General features: G+C 39.0%; 1 long non-coding RNA gene across 1 annotated transcript; it reads left to right on the top strand.

The window, feature by feature from the left end:
• The first annotated feature begins 13,553 nt into the window (after positions 1-13,553).
• On the top strand, positions 13,554-17,914 carry LOC107800036 (uncharacterized). The gene is made up of 2 exons (XR_012707952.1): positions 13,554-14,684; positions 17,535-17,914. It is a non-coding gene; the product is annotated as an uncharacterized LOC107800036 (long non-coding RNA).
• Positions 17,915-25,837: the final 7,923 nt, after the last annotated feature.

Genomic DNA, 25,837 nt, shown 5'->3' with positions numbered 1-25,837 from the left:
TCAAACATTAATTCTTTTCTTCGTTTCATAGATAATTCAGCAAAATAATTTCTTTCAAAAATTGATTTCTAAGGCTTGAGACCTCGAAATTCATTTCTGGGCATACGCCCAAGTCCCATATTGTACTACGGACCTCCCAAGAACGTCGGAACACGGATCAAGGTCCGTTTGCCCAAAATGCTGACCAAAGTCAACCAAAATCAAATTTTTAACTCTAGAGATTTCTATTTCTCATCTTTTCACATAGAAGGCTTTTCGGATATAGGTCCGGACCACACACGCAAATCAAGGTAAGGTAAAAAAGAGGGTTTTAGACCTCGAAACACTGAATTTATTTCTATTACAAGTATCCACCTCTAAAACAACCGTTCGTCCTCGAACAAACATAAGAAATATGTACCTGAGTCGGAAAAAAGATGGGGATAACGGCTCCGCATATCGGACTCGGACTCCCAGGTTGATGCCTCAGCAGGCTGACCTCTCCACTGAATACGAACATAAGGGAAACTCTTCGACCTCAACTGATAACCTGCCTGTCTATAATAGCTACCGGCTCCTCCTCGTATAAAAAGTCCTTGTCCAACTGGACAGTGCTGAAGTCTAACACATGGGATGGGTCGCCATGATACTTCCGAAGCATGGACACATGAAACACTGGATGTACGACTGATAAGCTCGGCAACAACGCAAGTCTATAAGCCATCTCCCCCACTCGATCAAGAATATCAAACGAGCCAATGAACCTAGGGCTAAGCTTTCCCCTCTTCCAAAATCTCATCACACCCTTCATAGGCGACACCCGAAGCAATACCCGCTCACCGACCATGAATGCCAAATCATGGACCTTACGGCCGACATAACTCTTTTGCCTGGACTGAGCTGTACGAAGCCTATCCTGAATGATCCTGACCTTGTCCAAGGCATCCTGTACTAGATCCATACCCAACAATCGAGCCTCTCCCGGCTCAAACCATCCAACCGGAGACCGATACCGCCTACCATATAAAGCCTCCTAAGGAGCCATCTGGATACTCGACTGGTAGCTGTTGTTGTAGGCAAACTCCGCTAAAGGCAAAAACTGATCCCATGAGCCTCCAAAATCAATGAAACAAGCTCAGAGCATATCCTCCAAAATCTGAATAGTCCGTCTGAGGATGAAATGTTATGCTCAACTCAACTCGTGTGCCCAACTCCCACTAAACTGCTCTCCAAAAATGTGAGGTAAATTGTGTATCTCGATTTAAAATGATAGACACGGGCACATCATGAAGGCGAACAATCTCCCGGATATAGATCTCAGCTAACCTCTCAGAAAATAGGAGATTGCCATAAGAATGAAATGCACTGACTTGGTCAGCCTATCAACAATAACCCATACTGCATCAAACTTCCTCTGAGTCCGTGGGAGTCTAACAACGAAGTCCATAGTGATATGCTCCCACTTCCACTCAGGAATCTCAATCTTCTGAAATAGACCACCAGGTCTCTAATGCTCGTACTTAACCTACTGACAATTCAAATACCGAGCCACATATGCAACAATGTCCTTCTTCATCCTCCTCCACTAATAATGATGCTGCAAATCCTGATACATTTTTGCGGTGCTCGGATGAATAGAGTACCGGGAACTATGGGCCTTATCTAAAATCAACTCCCGGAGCCCATCCATATTAGGCACACAAACTCGACCTTGCAGCCTCAAAACTCCATCATCTCCTAATGTAACCTGCTTGGCACCTCCGTGATGCACCGTGTCTCTAAGGACACACAAATGAGGATCATCACACTGCTGATCTTGGATACGCTCCAATAAAGAAGAGCGAGCAACTGTGCAAGCTAATACACGGCTGGACTCAGAAACATCCAACCTCACAAACTGATTGTCCAAAGCCTGAACATCCAGAGCAAGCGGTCTCTCACCGACCGGAATATACGCCCCATACTAGCTGACTTCCTACTCAAAGCATCGACCACCATATTGGCTTTTTCCGGATGATATAAGTTGGTGATGTCATAGTCTTTTAAAAGCTTCAACCACCTTCTCTGTCTCAAATTTAGCTCCTTCTTCTTGAACAAGTATTGCAAACTCTTGTGATCCGTGAACACCTCACATGTCACGCCATACAGATAATGCCTCCAAATATTCAGTGCATGAATAATGGCAGCTAACTCCAAATCATGGACTAGGTAGTTCTTCTCATGAATCTTTAACTGACGCGAAGCATAAGCAATGACCTTGTCATCCTGCATCAATACCGCACCAAGTCCAATACGAGATGCATCACAATAAACTGTATATGGCCCTGAACCTATGGGCAAAACCAACACTGGCGCCGTAGTCAAAGCTGTCTTGAGCTTCTGAAAGCTCGCCTCACTCTTACGACCACCTAAACTGAGCACCCTTCTGGGTCAACATCGGGGCTAAAATAGATGAAAATCCCTCCACAAACCGACAATTATAGACTGCCAATCCCAAGAAACTCTGGATCTCTATAGCTGATGCGGGTGTAGGCCAGTCCTTGATTGCCTCTATCTTCTTTGGATCTACCTGAATACCCTCTGTTGAAACAATATGACCCAAGAAAGCAACTAAACTCAATCAGAACTCACAAATCGAAAACTTATCATACAACTGACTATCTCTCAAAGTTTGAAGAACCACTCTCAGATGCTGCTCGTGCTCCTCCCAGCTGTGAGAATAGATCAAAATATAGTCAATGAAGACTATCACGAACGAATCCAAGTAAGGCCTGAACTCTCAGTTCATCAAATCCATAAAAGTTGCTGGGGAATTTGTCAACCTGAATGACATCACCAAGAACCTCATAATGCCCATAAGTAAGACTGCCCATACTGGCTAACTTCCTACTCAAAGCATCGGCCACCACATTGGCCTTTCCCGAATGATATAAGATGGTGATATCATAGTCTTTCAATAGCTCCAACCACCTTCTCTGCCTCAAATTTAGCTCCTTCTGCTTGAACAAGTACTGCAGACTCTTGTGATCCATAAACACCTCACATGCCACGCCATACAGATAATGCCTTCAAATCTTCAACGCGTGAACAATGACTACTAACTCCAAATCATGAACCGGATAGTTCTTCTCATGAATCTTCAACTGCCGCAAAGCATAGGCAATGACCTTGCCATCCTACATCAATACCGCACGAAGTCCAATACGAGATGCATCGCAATAAACTGTATATGGCCCTGAACCTGTGGGCAAAACCAACACCGGTGCCATAGTCAAAGCTGTCTTGAGCTTCTGGAAGATCACCTCACACTCGTCCAACCACCTGAACTGGGCACCCTTTTGTGTCAACCTAGTCATCGGGGTTGCAATAGGCAAAAACCCCTCCATGAACCGACGATAATAGCCTGCCAACCCCAAGAAACTCCTGATCTCTGTAGTTAATGATGGTCTAGGCCAGTTCTTGACTACCTAAATCTTCTTCAGATCAACCTGAATACCCTCTACTGATACCACACGACCCAAGAATGCAACTGAACTCAACCAGAACTCACACTTCGAAAACTTGGCATATAACTAACTATCCCTCAGAGTCTGAAGAACCATTCTAAGATGTTGCTCGTGCTCTTACCGACTGCAGGAATAAATTAAAATATCATCAAAGAAGACTATCTCAAACGAATCCAAGTAAGGCCTGAACACTCGGTTCATCAAATCCATAAAAGCTCCTGGGGCATTTGTCAATTCGAATGACATCACCAAGAACTCATAATGCCCATACCGAGTGTGGAAAGCTGTCTTAGGGACATCAGATGCCCTAATCCTCGACTGATGGTAGCCAGATCTCAAGTCAATCTTCGAAATACCTTGGCACCCTGAAGCTGATCAAACAAATCATCAATCCTCGGCAATAGATACTTATTCTTGATTGTAACCTTGTTCAATTGCTGGTAATCTATATACATTCTCATTGATCCATCCTTCTTCTTAACAAACAACACCGGCGCACCCCAAGGCGAGACACTAGGTCTAATGAAGCCTTTTTCAAGCAAGTCCTGCAACTGCTCCTTCAACTCTTTCAATTCAGGCGGGGCCATACGATATGGCGGGATAGAAATGGGCCGGGTGCCAAGAGCCAAATCAATGCAGAAGTCAATATCCCTGTCGGGTGGCATACCCGGCAGGTCTGAAGGAAATACCTCAGAAAACTCACGAACAATAGGCAGAAAATCAATCGAAGGAACCTCGGCACTAGAATCACAAACATATGCCAAATAGGCCAAACACCCCTTCTCGACCATACGCCGAGCCTTCACATATGAGATAACACTACGGGTAAAATGACCAGGAGTCCCTCTCCACTCAAGATGAGGTAAATCCAATAAGACTAAGGTCACAGTCTTGGCGTGACAATCTAAGATAGCGTGGTAAGGTGATAACCAGTCCATCCCCAATATGACATCAAAATCAACCATGTCTAGCAGTAATAAGTTTACTCGGGTCTCAAGACCCCCAATCACAACTACACAAGAATAATGAACATGATCTACTGCAATAGAATCACACACTAGTATAGACACATAAATAGGAGCACTCAAAGAATCGCTAGGCATGACCAGATACGACGCAAAATAAGATGATACATAAGAGTATGTAGACCCTGGATCAAATAGCACTGAAGCATCCCTACTACAAACCAGAACCGTACCTGTGATAACTGCATCGGAAGCCTCAGCCTCAGGCCTAGCTAGAAGAGCATAACATCGGGACTAGGCCTCACCACCCTAGACTGCATCTCTGGGATGACCTGCAGCTTACTGGCCTTCACCTCTAGTGGTCTGAGCTCTACCTCTAACACCTCTACCTCCACCTCTAGCTCCTCTACCTCTACCTCTGGCTGGCTGGGCGAGCTGTGGAACACTCGGTGCCTGAACCATGGCATGAGAACCCGGATGCTGAGAGCTGCTCGATACTTGAGGATAATATCTAGCAATGTGCCTCGTGTCGCCACAAGTAAAACAAGCCCTCGGCTACTGGGCTGACGACCCTGAAAACTCTGAAGTGGAGGTGCACTGATAGGAGTTGGTGGTACACTGTAGGACTACTGATCGGAATGCTGCATGTGAGAACCACGGCCACCTGGGGCACTGTGAGAAGCCTGAAGTGCTGACTGAAAAGGCCTAGGAGGATGGCCTCTACCAAAAGAATCTCTGCCTCCAGACGAGGTGCCACTAAATCTGCCTGAATGACGAGGCCTCTTGTCAGACCCCTAACCACCTCCCTGCGACAGAACCATCTGAACTCTCCTGGCCACATTGGCCGCCTCCTGAAAATAAATCTCACTCCCCGCCTCTTTAGCCATCTAAAGTCGAATAGGCTAAATGAGCCCCTCAATGAACCTTCTCACACACTCTCTCTCAGTGGTAAGTATAAGTAGAGCGTGATGGGCCAAACCAATAAACCTGGTCTCATACTGAGTAACAATCATAGAACCCTGCTGGAGACGCTCAAATTGCCTCCGATAGATCTCTCTCTGAGTGACAAGAAGAAACTTCTCCAAAAATAGCTAAGAAAACTGATCCCAAGTCAAAGCTGGTGACCCAATTGGTCTAGCCAAACAATAATCCCTCCACCAAGTCTTGGCGGATCCAAATAAGCGAAAAGTAGCAAAGTCGACCCCATTGGTATCTACTATCCCCATGTTCATGAGAACCTCATGACAACTATCTAAGTAATCCTGGGGATCCTCAGAAGATACACTGTTGAAAGTGGTAGTAAAGAGCTTGGTAAACCTATCCAATCTCCACAAGGCATCAGCAGACATAGCCGCTCAATCATCGGCCTGGGCTACTACACCCGGCTAAACTGCTCCAACTGGCTGAACTACTGGAGTCTAAAATTAGGGAGTCATCTACTCCGGAGTGCGGGTAGCAGGAGTCTGGGCCCCTCCTCCATCCTGAGAGATGGTTGGTGCTACAGGAAGTAAACCTGCCCGAGTGACACTCTCCATAAGGCCCACTAGGCGAACCAGAGCATCCTGGAGTACCGGGGTAGCAATCAACCCCTCTAGGACCTGAGCTGGTCCTGCTGAAACTGCCTGGGTCGGAACCTCCTCGTCAAACTCAACCTAAGGCTCCGCCACTGGTTCTGCTGCTCTGGAATGAGCTCTGCCCCTACCTTATCCTCTAGCACGGCCTCGGCCTCGCCCTCTGCCCTTGGTGGGAGCTACTGCTGGGGGCTCAGGCTATTGATCAGTGGATGAGGAAGTGCGTGTTCTCAGCATCTTTTAAAGAACAAAGTAGAAATCTAATCAGCATTGAGAAATCAAACTGCACGATAGGAAAGAATACATATGAAGTTTTTCCTAACTCTGTAGCCTCTGGGGGATAAATATAGACGTCTCTGTACCGATCCCTCAAACTCTACTAAGCTTTTTTGTGTATTCTGAGACCTATGTAACCTAAAGCTCTTATACCAACTTGTCACGACCCGGATTTCCCACCCTCGGGAGTCGTGATGGCACCTACTAGTGAAAGCTAGGCAAGCCAACCAACTGAACTATTTACCTTGTTTCTATTTTTAATCCAATAACAGCTAAGAGCCAACAATTAGATAACAACATAATTGAATAAGCGGAAGGCTGCATTGTAAAGTTTTAATAATATTGCTAATACCAATCCATAACAAATCTACCCAAGACTGGTGTCACAACTTCATAGACTATCTAGGAGTACTACAAATAAAGGTCTGAAAAAAATAAATACAACACTGTCTTTGGAAATCCATGAAAGAAATAAGAATAAAAGATAGAAGGAGATGCCAAGGCCTGCGGACGCCTGCAGGACTACCTCGGGTTGCCTAATGAACAAGAAACAACAATCTCACTGAGGTCCGAAGTCTACAGCACTGGGAACTACACAAAAGAGTACAGAATGTAGTATCAGCACAACCGACCCCATGTGCTGGTAGTGCCTAGCCTAATCTCGGCGAAGTAGTGACGAGGCTAGGACCAGACTACCAAATAAACCTGTGCAGTTAAATTATATATAACGGAAATAGAAGCAGATAATTACAACTAAAGTTGGGCGGGGGAAACATGCTGCGGGGAGTATCGGATAACAACAGAATACCAAAGAGGAATACAAAGAAACTAAACTTCAATTACTAACAGAGTAAGAAAAACAAACACAGTATGCACTTTCATCTGTTCTTGTTGCAGGCGTGCAACCCGATCCCATTTCAAATATTACCGTGGCGGCGTGCCACCCGACCCCATTTCATATATCTTGTTGTAGGCGTGCAATCCGCTCCTATTTCATATATCTCGTTGCAGGCATGCAACCCGCTTGCATTTCATATATCTTGTTACAGGCGTGTAACCCGCTCCCATTTCATATGTCTCCGTGGCAGTGTGCCACCCGCTCCCATTTACAAATCAATATTAATCACAAAGGATCCTGACAAGGGTACAAAAGTACACAACAATATCCCGGCAAGGGAGACAATGTCATAACAATAACATCCCGGCAAGGGAGACAATATTATAAACCATAACATCCCAACAAGGGAACCAACAATGATAATCAACATTTTAGGCATGAACAAATCACAACGGAGTCACAACAATTACAATACGAGACTCACGGGCATGCTTGACACTGACATATAGATACTCGTCACCATGCCTATAAATCATACTTTACAATTAACACATAGCAAATAAGACACAACTCCTAATCCCTCAAGTTAAGGTTACACCAAACACTTACCTCGATGCCGCGAACACAATTCAAGCCTCAACTATCGCTTTACCTCTTGATTCCACCACCAACTCGCTCGTATCTAGCCACAAGTTACTTAATTATATTAATAAATGCTAAATGAATGAATTCTAAAGCATGGAAATAAGTTTTCTAAAGTTTTTCCCAAAAAGTCAAAAATCGACCCCGAGCCCGCTTGGTCCAAACCCGAAATTCGAACCAAAACCTGATTACCCATTCACCCCTGAGCCCGGGTGTATAATTGGTTTTGGTATCCGACCTCAATTTGAGGTCTAAATCCCCAAATTTTAATATTCTTAGGTTTTACCCAAAATTCCCAATTCCATCATGAAAACCCTAGATTCTAGGATGAAATGTTGTAAAAAGAAGTTAAGGAGTAGAGAAAATGAGTTAGAAATCACTTACTAATGTTTTGAAGAAGAAAGGTTGTTTGAAAAATCGCCTCTTATGTTTTTAGTATTTTGAAAAGTAAAAAATAACTGAAAATCCCATTTAAATATACCACTCTCAGACCCTCTATGCAGACCGTACAAAAAGAATTGCGGCCGCGGAGCTCACAATGTTGACTGCAGTGATATGCTTTAGTATTGTAGCCATGACTTTCTCTACAGATGTCCAAATTGTGATATCTTTTCCTCTCTGGAAACTTGACACGAAGGGCTACAACTTTCGTTTTTGAATCATCTCTAAATTCCTTGTAGATCAAAATATATAGGCTTCCGAAGTCTGACCAGAAACTCACCCGAGCCCTCGGGACCTCAAACCAAATGTGCATACTAACTCAAAAACATCATATGGACCTACTCATGCGATCACATTATCAAAATAACATGTAAAACCATGAAGTAAACCTCAAAACTCATCATTTTCATCAAAAACACTTAAAGCTCATAACTCTTCAACCGGAAGTCCAACTCCCGTCAAATAGACTCCATTTTCACCAAATTTCACAGTTATCATTCAAATACTATACAAGTTTGTACAGGGGTCCGAAACCAAAATATGGGTCCGATACCAATGGTTTCAAACATTAATTCTTTTCTTCATTTCTTAGATAATTCAACAAAATAATTTCTTTCAAAAATTGATTTCTAAGGCTTTGGACCTCGAAATTTATTTCCGGGCATACGCCCAAGTCCCATATTTTACTGCGGACCTCCCGGGATCGTCGGAACACGGATCCGGGTCTGTTTGCCTAAAATATTGACCAAAGTCAACCAAAATCAAAATTTTAACTCTAGAGATTTCTATTTCTCATCTTTTCATATAGAAGGCTTTCCGGATATAGGTCCGGACTATGCACGCAAATCAAGGTGTTGTAATAAGGAGGTTTTTAGGCCTTGAAACACTAAATTTATTTCTAAAACAAGTGATGACCTTTTGGGTCATCACAGGAAAAATGCCATTTTATGGTTACTGAGGGAATTATTTTAGGACATAAAATCACTGCTAAAGGGATAGAAGTTGATAAGACTAAAATTGATCTTATAGCAGGATTACCCCCTCCCACAACTATAAAAGGCATTAGAAGTTTTCTAGGTCATGTAGGTTTTTACAGACGATTCATAAAAGATTTTTCAAAGATTTCAAAACCGCTGACTAACCTCTTGATGAAAGATACTAAGTTTAATTTTTTAGGTGATTGCCTACATGCATTTGAGACCCTTGAGAAAAAGTTATCAATTGCCCCTGTAGTTGTGTCCCCTGACTGGAATCAATCTTTTGAAGTTATGTGTGATGCTAGTGACATATAAGTATGAGCTGTTTTAGGCCAGAGAAAGGATAAGATTTTTCGTCCAATTTACTATGCTAGTAGAACAATGAATGAGGCTCAACTTAATTATGCTACAATAGAGAAAGAGTTATTAGCAGTAGTATTTGCATTTGATAAATTTCGTCCATTTTTTATTGGAACTAAGGTCACAGTTTTCACTGATCATGCAGCTTTGAAATACCTCTTAGCAAAAAAAGATGCTAGACCTAGATTGTTAAGATGGATTTTACTTCTGCAAGAATTAATCTTGAGGTAAAAGATAAAAAGGGAACGAAAAATCAGGCACCTGATCATTTGTCTAGATTAAAAATCCTCCCCTTGAGTTTAGTGAGATAAAGGAAGAATTTCCTGATGAACATATTTTTTTGATCGACTCATTAGTGACTCAACCACCCTGGTTTGAAGATATTGCAAATTACTTGGTTGGAAAGTGGACATCCCAAGATCTCTCATACCAACAAACGAAAAAACTTATATCTGATGCTAAGTATTATCTGTGGAACGAACCTTACTTGTTTAAATTTTGTGCAGATAATATCATTAGAAGATGTGTACCTGAAGAAAAGATGACTAAAATTTTATATCACTGCCATGATGGAGAAATTGGAGGTCATTATGCAGCAAATCGAACAACTTTTAAGGTTTTGGAAGCTGGATTCTTCTGGACGACAGTTTTTAAAGATGCCCGAACATATGTTGCACAATGTGATAGGTGTCAGAGAACAGGTAACGTCACTAAAAGAGATGAAATGTCATTGCAATTGATACATGTATGTGAAATTTTTGATGTTTGGGGAATAGATTTCATGGGACCTTTTCCTTCTTCTCACTCTTTTGAATATATTCTTGTGGTTGTGGATTATGTATCAAGATGGGTTGAAGCGATCCCCACAAGAAAGAATGATGCTTGTACAGTGTGTAATTTTCTTAAGAAAAATATTTTTACTAGATTTGGCACACCGCGAGTCATCATTAGTGACCAAGGAACTCATTTTATGAATATGCAATTCTCTACTTTGCTATTAAAATATGGTGTGACTCACAAAATAGGAACAACATATCATGCTCAATCTCAAGGACAAGTTGAAGTTTCAAACCGCGAGTTAAAAAGAATTTTTGAGAAGATGGTTGGAAATTCTAGGAAAGACTGGTCTTTAAAATTAGATGATGCATTATAAGCTTACCGAACGGCGTTCAAAACTCCAATTGGAACATCCCCATAAAGACTAGTCTTTGGAAAAGCTTGTTATTTGCCAGTTGAATTAAAACACAAAGCTTTTTGGGCTTTGAAAGCACTAAACTTTGATTTAACCTCTGCTGGTAAAAATAGATTTTTTCAGGTTAATGAATTAGAAGAGCTGAGGCTGAAAGCCTATGAAAATGTAAGAATTTTCAAAGAAAAAACAATAATATGGCATGACAATTTGATCCATCAAAAGAGTTTTAAAATTGGTGATAAGGTACCTCTTTACAATAGCCAACTTAGGCTATTCCCTGGAAAATTAAAATCCAGATGGACATGTCCTTACAATGTTACAAAGGTTACTTCATATGGTGCTATTGAGATTCAACAGATTAGTGGTAGAGACAAATTTAAAGTAAATGGTCACAAACTAAAATTATATTTTGGAGGGCCATTTGAGAAACAACCATCAGTTACTCTAATTGAATGAAGAATCATGTAGAAAATAAGTCGAGCTGACGATATTAAACTCAGAACTAAATTTTCCTACCATAGCCATTGAGAGTGAAGCAATGGAGCCTTATAAGTCCCGTATAAATTTGCATAATAAAATTGCTTAGCCAATTGATCTGGTTAATATCCAGGTTATTGTACAACCAGAATATTTTATGAAGGCCTCTACAAAAATAGAGTCACCTATACAGGAGTAATTCCATGGTGATCGGTATGCCTAAGTGACTGGTTGGTTAACCGTTTAATTGTGCAAATTAATTACTGGCTCAGGTAAGTTTTTGTTTATATTTAAACCAAGACCAAATGACTGATAAGGTCTTAAATTCATCAGTCTAGTACACATAGAATATGTGTGATACAGTTTCTTTCAAGCTTTCTTCTGTGATTGTAAATTTGAAAGCCAAAAAGTTTTTTTTTTACATGTAAAATATATATTTACCGATATATGTTTTAAAATTATACATATAAAAATTATTAGTGGTAACAAAATAATAGAATTATTAGTGTAAGCACGTGATTTTTGCCCAATATGAGAATTACTCCCAAAAAATCCAAAAATAAAATGATTTTTCTTCGGTGTGCAATTTTGTGAAATTTTGTGATATTTTGAATAATTATATGTATTTGTCCGTGCGTGTTTATTTGCTAAATTAATAAAAAATACAAAAATATGTCGCATTTTGCATGTAGGATTTAATTCTACAATTGTTAGTAATTAAATTTGTTTTACAAAAATTAAAAATTACAAAAATAGGCATCGTTTGCATTTTTAGCATTTAATATCCAAATATACAATTTTATGCTTAATTATTACTTAATTGTGCGTTAATTATTATTGAGAGTTAATTTGCGCTTTTGTAACTTAATTTAGTTCTTAATAATAAGTTAAGTATTTTTATAATTTAGTTTTAGAGAAATAAAAGAAGAAAAGAGAGCGAAAATATAAAGAAAGTCGGAATTGGGCCTCTTCTTCAATTTCAAGCTATAGGCCCAAAAAATGGCCCAATCGTCCCTACGACCCAGTCCATTTCGAACTGGGTCGACCCAGTCCATAACCCAACTCCCCCTCTTCATTTTCATTTTTTCATTTTTACAAAACAAAAACAAAACAAAACAAAAGACAAAAACCAAAAACCCTAAAAAACCTAAAAACACATCCGCCCCCCCTCTCTTTGCTTCTTCTTCTCCAAGCTTTCCTCACACCCCATCCATGGCTACTTCCCATGGCTGCGCTTACCTTCTTCTTCGTCCACTCAGAACAACCAACGTCACCACCATCCACGTCGACCTCCCCGTTGCATCGCCGGAAAACCCTCAATCAAAGAAGAAAAAATATCAAACCCACCGCTGCCCGCTTCATCCCCGTCGTCACTGAGCTTCGCCATCAACATCCATGGCTGACCAGCACCAGCATCACGTCCAAACCACCACCAAACGCCATTGTGTCTCGCTGCTGCCCTTGTTTCTGAAACACCATGGATTCCATGGATGCGGCTCGTCGCTGCTTACTCCGTCGCTAGCCAAACACACGAACAACTGCTCCAGCTGCCTCGCGACTGCTGCTGCCATGGCCTCCGCTGCTGCTGCTGTTCGGCATCGATCAACTGCTACTGCTTCACCAAAATACGTTGACAAAGCTCCTTCATTGCCGCAACGCTGCCAGCCCGTCCGTTACTGCCTTGTCTGCTGTTTCAACGACTTCCATGGCCATGTTTCGGTTCTTTCATTGCCATGGACACAGCTAGATTGCTGCGCACGTTGCCATTTCTGTTGTTCCTTCATCTTCTTCGTGCTTCATATTTGTTTTAAACCGGTTAGTTTGGTTTTGAGTCTATTTCGTTTTTATATTTTTCGAAGTAAAAGCTGATAAGTATTTGATTCTTGTTTGTTTTGTTTATCGTTTGAATTAATTTTTAGTTCATGTTCATGTTGATTGTTAAATTAATTTTCAGATTTTAAAATGGAAGTTTAATTAGTTGTTTTCATGTTTATTTCATGTTTGTATTATTGTTTAAGTAAGTATTTGTTAGTTTGATGTTTGTTAGATTCAAATTGAAATTTAATCAACTATTTCTTCAATTTGTTTCATGTGTTTATGTATTGTTAGAAATTGTTAATATTGTTAAGTTCAAGTTTAAATTCATAATTGTTTCTTCGTCGATCTTGTTATTTGTTTAAAGAATTTAGTTGTATTAAAGGAATATATTGTTTTAATCGTTTAATCCGTCATGTTTGTTGTCTTAAAATAGATTCATTCATGTTCATACTTTGTTTGGATGATCTTGAATCCGAATTTTGTATAGTTTGATTTCTTGTTTACCATTTATGATTATTGCTTGAATTGTTCTCATAATCTTGTTTAAAGTTTAATATAAGAATTGTTTGTTGTAATGTTGTTAGAATTGATTTTAAGTTCAATATGATTGAATTTAGAAATCTTCATACTTTGTTTGTTGTTGTTGTTGAATCCGAAAATAGGATTGTTTGTTGCTAAAATATTGTTCAAACAAATTTTAGTTGTTCTTTGTTGTTCAATTCGTGTTCATGTGATTTATTGTTGAAATGTTGTTAAAATCGTGTTCATGTGATATTGTTGTTATGATGTTCATCCATGTTCATATTGTTGTTTGAACATTGTTAGAAAATTGATCATATTGTCTATATTTTGGTTAAGTTTGATTAATTGATGTGTTATAGCTGATGGGTAGTTTGGTAAATTTGTAGTACATTCAGGGGTAGTTTGGTAATTTCAATAAGGTCGGAGGGGGTAGTTTAGGAATTGTACATTTTGAAATTGTTTATTTGAAGCATGGGGGACAAAATGAAATGGGGTGGGTTGTGATATGATTATTTAATATAAAGGGGGGACAAGATTTAAATTAAAGGGGAATCTTGCATTATTTTAAATAAAGCATGGGGAACAAAATATAATGGGGTGGTGTGATATGTTTATTTAATGTAATGGGGATGAGTGGAAAGATAATGGGTTGGGTAGAGAAAAAGTATTGATTTTAATTAATTAAAAGGTTTATGGGATGTGTTATATATGTGAAGTCTTGAAGACAAATAGAGAACAAGAAATACATAGAGAGAGAAATAGGGAGAGAGATACGAAAAAAAATACACACACAGATAGAGAGAAAAATTCCGAAAAATATTTAAGCTTTCAAAATAAAAATAAAACTAAAAAAAATCTACTGCTTTCTTTCTTTGTTTGAAATTAGTATTAATGGTTGTTGTTTCATTTAAAGCTTAAAGCTTTTGTTTTTGGGATTACTACTCCACCGGTCTGTTACTGGGTTGTTACTGTTGCTGGGCAGTTGTTGCTATTGTACTGTTATTATTGCTGCTGATTCTCATCATCATTTTCTTTTGCTTCCAATATCAGGTACATATCTGAAAATTCATGTCATGAAAAGCTTCAACATGGCAAGTAAATGAAGTTTGATTATAAGGATGTTTTCTACTCATTTAAATTTTATTAGTTTAAATTTCAGTTTTGTTTTAGTTGGTTAATATAGTATTAAATCAATTGGTAGATTAGTTCTCTTTCTTAATAACAAATGGCTTAGTTATTTTAGGAACGCGATCAACTCATTTCTTTTAATATACGAAATAATGTCAATGATTTTTTACAAAATATAGAGTTAGTGTTTGCAAATATTCGCATAGGTAGAATATAAGAATTGGTTTATTTATCTCAAACCCAATCTTCGTAAGCAAAATTAACCAAACAATTATAACCTCGGACTAAAAACAAGTGGTGTAAAAGAAGGATGAGATTTATAGATTGTAACTTTTTAAGTCAAAAAATGTGTAAATAGCGTTTGCTCCAAATATAACAATGAAAATTCTTCAAAAAATATTACTTCATTTATTAAATCAATTGTTTTCCTAAGTTTTATACGCAATTCGCTTTTTGGGTAGATAAATATTGTATTTACCATAAAAACGGTAGTATTAATCACACGTTGTTTATTTTTATTTTATTTTTATTTTACTCTTTAAACTCATGGTTTTTGAGGAATATAATTCACACGTAAAAAAATATAATTTGCGGTCACTTAATGAATTGTGAATTCTTTTCAAGGAATTTAGAGGCATCTCAAATAGTGATTTCTCATGACTCTTACATTTAAAATAGATGGATGCAATAAACATTTGTAGAGAATTTATATTACTGTCAAGAATATTTGCATAATTAAGGATGCGTTCGCGTGACTTGATTATACTTCTAAAGGCGATTCGGATTATGCGTTCGCGCAACTTCGAGCAAATTTTTAATAAAAAGGGGTTCTTCGGAGATCATCAATATTAATTTCATATAACCTGAGATGTGCAGTTCACTATTTAATCATACAAGAGCGACAGACGTTCTTAATTTTATTTAAGCACAATTTCGAACTTAAGTCTATTTTTATAATAATAAAAAAATTCGAAAATAATAATAATTATATTATCAATATCATTGTGTACACGTGCGCGTGACACAACTCCGCATGTTTTAAAAAATATAATTTATAACACGAATATACGTACGCGTGATTCGATTCAAAGAAGGGTCTTTAAATCTAAATAGAAGCGGTAACAATAAAATCATGCAATAAAAATGTATTTAACAAATCAAAATAATCAAGCCGAATATAATAGTTGAGCGACCGTGCTAGAACCACGGAACTCGGGAATGCCTAACACCTTCTCCCGGGTTAACAGAATTCCTTATCCGGATTTCTGGTGCACAGACTGTTAAATAGACAGAGTCATATTCTTTTCCTCGATTCGGGATTAAAATAGGTGACTTGGGACACCCTAAATCTCCCAAGTGGCGACTCTGAAATAAAGAAATAAATCCCGTTTCGACTGTCCTTTATTTGGAAAAAACTCCCTTGCACCCTCGCGGGGGCGGAAAAAGGAGGTGTGAAAATTAGTATTTGGTATTAGCATGCTGGTTATAAAACTTACCCTTGGTAATACAAATAAACTCATCTTTTATTTTATTCTTAATTGTTGTTCTTGTATAGTATTAAAGTTTTCAAATAATTATTCGCATGATTTCAAACATATTTTTTTCATTTATGCCATATAACTTCAAAGTTTGAATTTGTGCTTTTGTGATGGCAATAATGAATCTCCTAATCCGAGAAATAGTTGAAATTGAGAAACATTATGATCTCAACAGGTAGAATCAATAAAGCTTTGCTAGAACTTTCCCAAATGTTTATCAAGGCGAAATTATAGACAATATTGAGTTTTAAATGAAATTAGGCTTTTCTTGATTCATTTTTTAGCCTCTCTCTCTCTCTCTCTCTCTCACACACACACACACACACACACACACACACACACACACATATATATATATATATTCCTTTAGCACCCAACTTTGAGACTTATTAAAAAAACAAGAAAGGATAAACCAACTCTTCTTGATACACCATATTGGTTTAACCAAAGAGAAAAAAAATTCTTCCAGCTATAATTGAGCAGAAATGGCTATTTAATCAAGGGATGAAGGAATACTTTTGGAGTAAAGTTTGTATTCAGAGAAAGGTGGATTGGTTTGTATATAAAGTTAAAAAAAATGATATGAATATCCTTCTCAAAAAATGATGTGAATATACTTATGGAATAAATTCTTGGTGTAAGAAGTTAGAACTTATGGAGAATATTTCTGTTGAAAGGAATGTTGACTTAATTGGTGTTAATCATGGAACTGAAGACATCTCTAGAGTTTATGTTCTTTGTATTAAGTTGTACTAGTTCCTTTGGTAAAATAATTGGCTCACATTATAAAGCTGGAAGGAATACAGTCACTATAAATATTTCATTTACCCTTACCGCACTAAGCCTAACAATAAAAGCCTGAAAAAGTCATAAAAAGATCTTAAAAATCAATGTTGATTCTATATTAGTGGAGACTGACATGAAGGGAAAGCTTATGAACAAAGTTTGAGAAACTCAAAGATTGTGATCATAATGTTATCAATCTCAAAAAAATTCATCAAAAGGAGGAGAAAAAGTTTTTGTCAAACAAAAGCAGAGTAGAAACACGGTAAAGATTTGGTGACTTAAAAAACTTATAGGTTTTGAATGTTACGTGAATTTTTATTTTATTACTTTTCTAGTCTACAAGAAACAATAATTACTAATAAAATAATTCTCCTCGAGGACGAGCAATGATTCAAGTATGGGGGAGTTTGATGAATATAAAATATTCATATATTATATACTTAAAAATATACTATTTTAAATAAAGTATTTATATAATATTTCGATTCTCTGTATTTTCTAACAATATTTTGCAGGAGATAAGAATGCTATTAATTAAGCAAGAAAATGAAAGAATCAAGAAGCTCGTAACGGATTCACTCCATAATGCAAGAAGATCACGACGCATCTTCTTCATGACGTATCTTCCTCGAGATACATCTTCCTCAAGACATATTCTCCTCAAGATGCATCTTCCTCACTTGAGATCACAACACTTCAAGAAGAAATGCACGTCTATAAATAGAAGGCAATTCTCTGTGTAGTAGACATCGAGGAAAAAGAAACAAAAGAGCCACTTTATTTTCTAAAGCTTTGGTCACTTATTATTTCTTGTTCTTCTTTCATTACTTATAATTTTCAGATTTCCTAGAAGTATTGGCAATATAGGCCATATTATAGAAGTCCTTTCTTTTTCAAATACTCGATAATGGAGTAGTGTCTTTCTGTTAGGATAGTTGATGAAGCTTGATATATATATGAGGTTCTCTAGCTCCACTTATTACATACTTGGCCTGAGGTTCTCTAGCTCCACTTTTATATTGTGCTTAGCCACATCTATCTATTTATTTCTCAAGTTACTTGTATTGATTTTGTAATCCTCACGAAGCAAAATCGATACATACTTACTAGTGTGAATCAATGGATAGAGGGTAATTTTCAGCAACCTAGCATTCCAAATCTTGATTTTTTCTTACTTCAATTTTAATTCTCACGGAGGAATTGTTATAAGCAATATCATTGATTTTGTAGTAAAAATATTCTCACGAAGTTTTTACTACCTCTTAGCACAATTCAGGCAAGACACATATTTCGGTCTTATCGTCACTAGTCATAAGTCAGTTAATAATATAACCTCAAGGAGTATTATTAATTGTTTACTTTATAGTGAGCAAAACATAATTGTATTAGCAATAAGCAATTATTCATTAGCGAAATATATGAAAAAATTGAGATTTCATTATAAAAATATCGTCAAGTGAATTCAATGATTCCCAACTCTCTTTAAATATAAATTTTCCACAAGTTGTTTTTGTTTAAGTAATTTACAAATTCAAAATCCTACTCTTTTCATCAATTTGGTTCTCTCAAATAGTGACTAAAATATTACAATTTGTAGCATAGATTTTCCAATCTCTATGGGACAATATCTTAAACTATATTAGAATTTGACTAAGCACGAGCAAGAAAATCCAATACACATTTGCCTCGGCAAGACCTATGGGATGAGTTGGATGTTTTGGCTCCATTTTCTTACTGTGATTGTGAGGAATCAAGGGATCAATTGAACATTCGAAATCTCAGCGTGTGTTGCTATTCTTTATGGGCTCAAATAAAAGCTATGAGAATGTGAGGAGTAACATACTTGCAAGGAGACCAGTAGTTACTATTAATGAAGATTATGCAATTATGACTCAGGAAGAAAGCTAAAGAATACTTGGTGTGGTAGATACCTACAGGGATCCACTAACTATGTTAGCAGGAAAGACACAAGGATTCAAACCTAAAGTCATAGGGTTAATCTGTGAACACTATGGTTATAAGGGTCACTTGAAGGAAAACTACTACAAAATTGTAGGATACCCTCCAGATTTTAAAAATAAGAAGAAAACTGGACAATTTGGTGGAAACACAGGCCAGCCGGGTGGCAGAGCACAGTCTAGTGGAGGATTCAGACCATATGCCAATAATGCAACAACTGAAAATCAGCTGCAAGAACATTTCTTCACTGAGGAAGAATACTCACAATTAATGGGCCTATTGAATAAGTCACCATCAAATAACAGTACCTCAAATGTGATGGCAGGTACTGTTACATTGTTATATAGTACCTATGCATGTGAGTGGATAATTGATTTTGGAGCATCTCATCATATTACACCATGCAAGGAACTATTAGATTAACTAAGAAGCTTAGAAAAACAACAAGACAGTAGAGTGCAAGTGCCAATAGGAAGCAGATCTTCCATAGCATGTGCAAGAAATACAGTGATTTTAGGGAGTCATAAAATCACAAATATATTACATGTCCCAGACTTAAAATTTAATCTGCTTTCAGTGTCAAAATTATCCAAGGATCTACTGTGTAAAGTCACCTTTTCCCCTAACTTCTGTGTGTTTTAGAGACTTTACAATGGCAAGGTAATGAGGATTAGTAGAGAAAGTAATGGTCTTTACATTCTATAGAGAGAGTTCAAACCCACAGTAGGAGCAGCGATAGTTGGAGGAGTGAATGAAGCAGAGTAATGGCATCTAAGAATGGGGCATCCATCAACAGTTGCAATGCAACATATCCCTAGCTTAAAGAATAAAGTCTATTACAATACAGGAGAACTGCCCAGTTTGCCCAATGGCAAAGCAAATCAGGTTAAGTTTTCCTATTAGTAAGAGTAAATCTAGTAGTATTTTTCAGTTGATTCATGTTGATGTCTGGGGACCTTATAAAAAGGCTACATTTGACAGAAAATAATATTTTGTAATTATAGTAGATGATTACAGTAGATATACTTGGGTCTGTTTAATTCAATCCACATGTGAGGTTTCAATTGTGCTTAAAGACTTCTTAACAATGGTAAGAAATCAGTTTGATGTTTCTGTAAAGGTACTGAGATCGGACAACGTCACAAATTTTTTCAATTCACAATGTAATTGTCACGACCCTAAATCCGGACCCGATCGTGATGGCGCCTCTCGTGAAGACAAGACCAGCTAGTTAAACTCAATTCCATTTTTAAACAGTTAAACAATAAGAAACAGTCTAAGCATAAATAAATAAACCCAAGTAGCCGATAATATCATAAATACGCAGAAGAACAACCCAACATAGCTCGATACCGGGGTGTCACTAGTCATGAGCATCTAACAACACTGAATACTCCAAAGTAACTACAGAGTTTAGTACTGAACTAAGGACATAAAGGAAAAGAGATAGGGAGGAGCTCCGGGCTGCGAACGACAACAGCTACCTAAAGACCCCTCAGATCCGCCTGAAGCTGGAATGATCAGCACTCGGGAGCAAGACCAACTACGCCTGAATCTGCACACAGGGTGCAGGGAGTAAAGTGAGTACTCCAACTCAGTGAGTAACAAAAGTAAATAAAAACTGAAAGCAAGAAAACACGTAAGGCACAAGGCATTCTATAATGAAGCAGTAAAACCATTTGAAAACAGTGAACCAGTGAAAAGATGAGAAAAATCCTTATTCAATAAATAAGCAGGTAATTGACGACAATTGAGGAAAAATAAACGCATAGAAGTTCGCCCCTCGGGCACTGTATCAACAAAACTGCCTCTCGAGCAACATCTCAAAACAATACCAGCCCCTCGGGCTCAATCTCACATCACAATGGGTACCCGTGCTCACTGGGGATGTACAGACTCCTGGAGGGGCCCCTTACGGCCCAAGCTCGATATCAAGCCACCTCGTGGCATCATCACTAGGCCCTCGGACTTATATCAATCAAGCCACCTCATGGCGTACATATCTCAGGTCCTCGGCCTCATAATCAGTATCAAATGTTGCCTTACAACATAGGGCCTCGACCTTACTCAGTCAAAATCCTCACAAGCCACTCGGGCAATGGTAAAACATGATTCTCAGCCCAAAAATATCATTTAAAAAATCATGCAAGTTTTTAAAAACAGAGTAAACATGGCTGAGTACGAAAATAGTGAAATATAACATGACTGAGTTCAAGTATAAAGTCAAATCAGTGAGGAAATACCAGTAAAAATCCCCGAAGGGTTCAAGTAGTTGGCACAAGGCCCAAATATGGCATTCAGCCCAAATCATGATAATAGCAAATGGATTTCAGTCAAATACACGGTAAAATGTCATTCGGAACGGACTAAGTCACAATCCCCAATAGTGCACGACCATACGTTCGTCATCAAGCATGTGTGTCACTTCAATATAGCACTACGATGTGTAATCCGGGGTTTCGAACCCTCAGAACATCATTTAAAATCATTACTCATCTTGAACGGGTCAAATCTCTAGCTCATGATACCTTTGCCCCTCGAATCGGCCTCCACTCGCGTCGAATCTATCCAAAATCAGAACGATGACGTCAAAATATGCTAAGGGAACGAAGTCCAAGCAAAAATAATCAATTTACAACATAAATCCCAAAATTATCAAAACCCGACCCCGGGCCCACATCTCGAAATTCAAAATTATTTGCATCAATAGATTCTTTATTTCCCCACGAGTTCATACATATCAAGAGTTCTGAAATCCGACCTCAAATGGTCCTTAAATCCTCAATCAAAGGCCTAAATTCTCAAGCCCTAGTTCTTCAATTTTTCGCTTAATTTCCATGATTATTTAGGTGGAATTCAGATTAGAATCGAGTTTTAAGTCCAAGAATCTCACCTCCAAGTGATTCCCCTTGAATCCCTCTTCAATCTCCTTCAAAAAGCTCCAAAAATGACCAACAATGGAAGAAATAAACCTCACCTTCGCGGACAAGACGACCTTTTAAAATTTCTGCCCAGGCCTAATTTCCCTCTTCGCGAACGCGGTCAACGACTCGCGTTCACGAAGCACAAAAATTCCGTTGACTAAAACTCTTCTTCGCGAATGCGATCCCACCATCGCGAACGCGATGCCTCAGCCTCACCAACCTACGCGAACGCGACCAACCCTCTCGCGAACGCGATGCTTACTAATCCGGCCCTTCGCGAATGCGGAACTCCCCTTCGCAAATGTGAAGGACAAACCTGACGCCTCCCTTCCTGACCCTTCACGAATACGAGGGTCCACTCACGAACGCGAAGACCAAAATACCTGCAATGGCTGAAACTATTTTCTGCAATTTTTCTTAACTTAAAATGATCCGTTCAACCCTCCGAAACTCACTCGAGGCCCCCGGGACCTCAACCAAAGGCACAAACATATCCTAATACCTTATCCAAACTTGTTCCAATCTTCAAAACACCTCAAACAACATCAAATCAACCAAAACACATCGGATTGAAGCCAAACTTTCTAAAATCTTCCGAATTCCGCTTTTGATAAAAAAACCAACCAAACCACGTCTGAATGACCTGAAATTTTGCACACACATCCCAAATAACACAATAGAACTACTGCAACTCTCGAAATTCCATTCCGACCCCAATATCAAAATCTCGCCTACCAACCGGAAATCGCCAAAATATCAATTTCGCCAATTCAATCCTAAATCTACTCCGAACCTCCAAAATCATTCTGATCGCGCTCCTAAGTCATAAATCACCTCCCGAAGCTAACCGAACCATCGGAACTCACATCTAATCCCTCTAACACATAAGTCAATATTCGGTTGACTTTTTCAACTTAAACTTCCTTAAAAGAGACTAAGTGTCTCAAACCTTACCAAAATTATTCCGGATTCGATCTGACCAACCCGATACCATAAAACACGAATAAAAATGCAATAAGAAGCAGAAATGAGGGAAACGGAGCGGTAACTCATGAGACGACTGGCCGGGTCGTCACATCTTCCCCAATTTAAACAAGCGTTCGTCCTTGAAAGAGTCAAGAAACATACCTGAAGCCTCAAACATGTAAGGATATCTGCTCCGCATCTCCTGATCGGTCTCCCAGGTAGCCTCCTCCACGGGCCGACCTCTCCATTGCACTTTCAATGAAGCTATATCCTTTGACCTCAACTTTTGAACCTAACAACTCAAAATAGTTACTGGCTCCACATCATAGGTCAAATCATCGTCCAACTGAACCGTGCTAAAATCCAGAACATGAGACAGATGTCACGACCCGGATTTCCCACCCTCGAGAGTCGTGATGGCGCCTACTAATGAGATCTAGGCAAGCCAATCCTTAACTACTTACATCGTTAACAATTACTTCATTTAACAATTATCGGCGATAGCATGAATGCAACGGAATTAAATAAATATGTGGAAGACTTAAATTTAAAGAAAACTGAACAATAATGCGAGAATCAACATATGCCTCCACCCAAGAACTGGTGTCACATTACTTACGAACTTCTAAGAGTGCTAAATACAACCGTTTGAAAGAAAATATAAACTGTTTGTCTCGAATATGTGAGATAACAGACAGAAATAAAAGATAGAAGAGACGCTGGGCCTGCGAACGCCTGCAAGGCTACCTCAGTGTCTCACTAGACTGAAGGCTGGCTCCCGCGCTACTGCTGCTGTCCAAAACCTGGATCTGGGCAAAATAGCACAAAGTGTAGTATCAGCACAACCGGCCCCATGTGCTGGTAAGTGTCTGGCCTAACCCTGGCGAGAGAGTGACGAGGCTAGGACCAGACTCCAGATAAACCTGTACAGTTATATAATATATGGCGGAAAAGTAAACAAGTAATAAGCAGTTAAAGCTGGGGAAGGGGAACATGCTTCGGGGATAGCAGTTAAAAGGATAAACAGGGAATAATAAGGAAGCTAGCACTATAACTTCTATCACAAATGAAGAAAATAAAGGCAACTTTCACTTTCAGTTTCCTCTTGTTGCAGGCGTGCAACCCGATCCCATTTCTCATATCTCGTGGTAGGCATACCACCCGCTCCCATTTCATTCTATCTTGTGGTAGGCGTACCACCCGCTCCCATTTCATTATATCTCGTGGTAGGCGTACCACCCGCTCCCATTTCATAATATCTTGTGGTAGGCGTACCACCCGGTCCCATTTTCATAATATCTTGTGGTAGGCGTACCACCCGCTACCATTTCCTAATATCTTGTGGTAGGCGTACCACCCGCTCCCATTTCATAATATCTTGTGGTAGGCGTACCACCCGCTCCCATTTCATAATATCTTGTGGCAGGCGTACCACCCGCTCCTATTTCAATTCACCACACAATCACAAGAAATCCCGGCAAGGGAACATAAGTAGTATAATAACTTCCCGACAGGGGAACATAAGTAATATAATAACTTCCCGACAAGGGAACAAGGATATCGAAATAGTCATCCCGGCAAGGGAGAATCAGCTATAACCAATCTCAATTTGCTAGTACTCAGTTCAATTAATGGAAATACTTAATCATAGAGGATCATTAATTAAAGTAACTTGTCACGACCCGAATTTTCCACCCTCGGGAGTCGTTATAGAGCCTACTAATGAGAGCTAGGCAAGCCAATCCTTAACTGCTTACATCGTTAACAATTACTTCTTTTAAAAATTATCGGCGATAGCATGAACACAACGGAATTAAATAAATATGCGGAAGACTTAAATTTAAAGAAAATTGAACAATAATACGAGAATCAACATATGCCTCCACCCAAGAACTGGTGTCACATTACTCACGAACTTCTAAGAGTGCTAAATACAACCGTTTGAAAGAAAATATAAACTGTTTGTCTCGAATATGTGAGATAACAGACGGAAATAAAAGATAGAGGAGACGCCGGGCCTACGAATGCCTGCAAGGCTACCTCAGTGTCTCACTGGACTGAAGGCTGGCTCCCGCGCTACTGCTGTTGTCCAAAACCTGGATCTGTGCAAAAAAGCACAAAGCGTAGTATCAGCACAACCGACCCCATGTGCTGGTAAGTGTATGTCCTAACCCCGACGAGGTAGTGACGAGGCTAGGACTAGACTCCAGATAAACCTGTACAGTTATATAATATATGGTGGAAAAGTAAAAAAGTAATAAGTAGTTAAAGCTGGGGAAGGGGAACATGCTTCGGTGATAGCAGTTAAAAGGATTAACAGGGAATAATAAGGAAGCTAGCACTATAACTTCTATCACAAATGAAGAAAATAAAGGCAAGTTTCACTTTCAGTTTCCACTTGTTGCAGGCGTGCAACTCGATCTCATTTCTCATATCTCGTGGTAGGCGTACCACCCGCTCCCATTTCATTCTATCTTGTGGTAGGCGTAGCACCCGCTCCCATTTCATTATATCTCGTGGTAGGCGTACCACCCGCTCCCATTTCATAATATCTTGTGGTAGGCATACCACCCGCTCCCATTTCATAATATCCTGTGGTAGGCGTACCACCCGCTCCCATTTCCTAATATCTTGTGGTAGGCGTACCACCCGCTCCCATTTCATAATATCTTGTGGTAGGCGTACCACCCGCTCCTATTTCATAATATCTTGTGATAGGCGTACCACCCGTTCCCTTTTCAATTCACCACACAATCACAAGAAATCTCGGCAAGGGAACATAAGTAGTATAATAACTTCCCGGCAAGGGAACATAAGTAATATAATAACTTCCCGGTAAGGGAACAAGGATATCGAAATAGTCATCCCGACAAGGGAGAATCAGCTATAACCAATCTCAATTTGCTAGTACTCAGTTCAATTAATGGAAATACTTAATCATAGAGGATCATTAATTAAAGTATACAAGGTGT

The sequence above is a fragment of the Nicotiana tabacum genome, chromosome 3 (assembly GCF_000715075.1).
Source record: "Nicotiana tabacum cultivar K326 chromosome 3, ASM71507v2, whole genome shotgun sequence".
NCBI classification, from domain to species: domain Eukaryota; kingdom Viridiplantae; phylum Streptophyta; class Magnoliopsida; order Solanales; family Solanaceae; genus Nicotiana; species Nicotiana tabacum.
The sequence above is the reverse complement of the archived record's forward strand: the minus strand, read 5'-3'. Positions and strand labels throughout refer to the sequence as shown.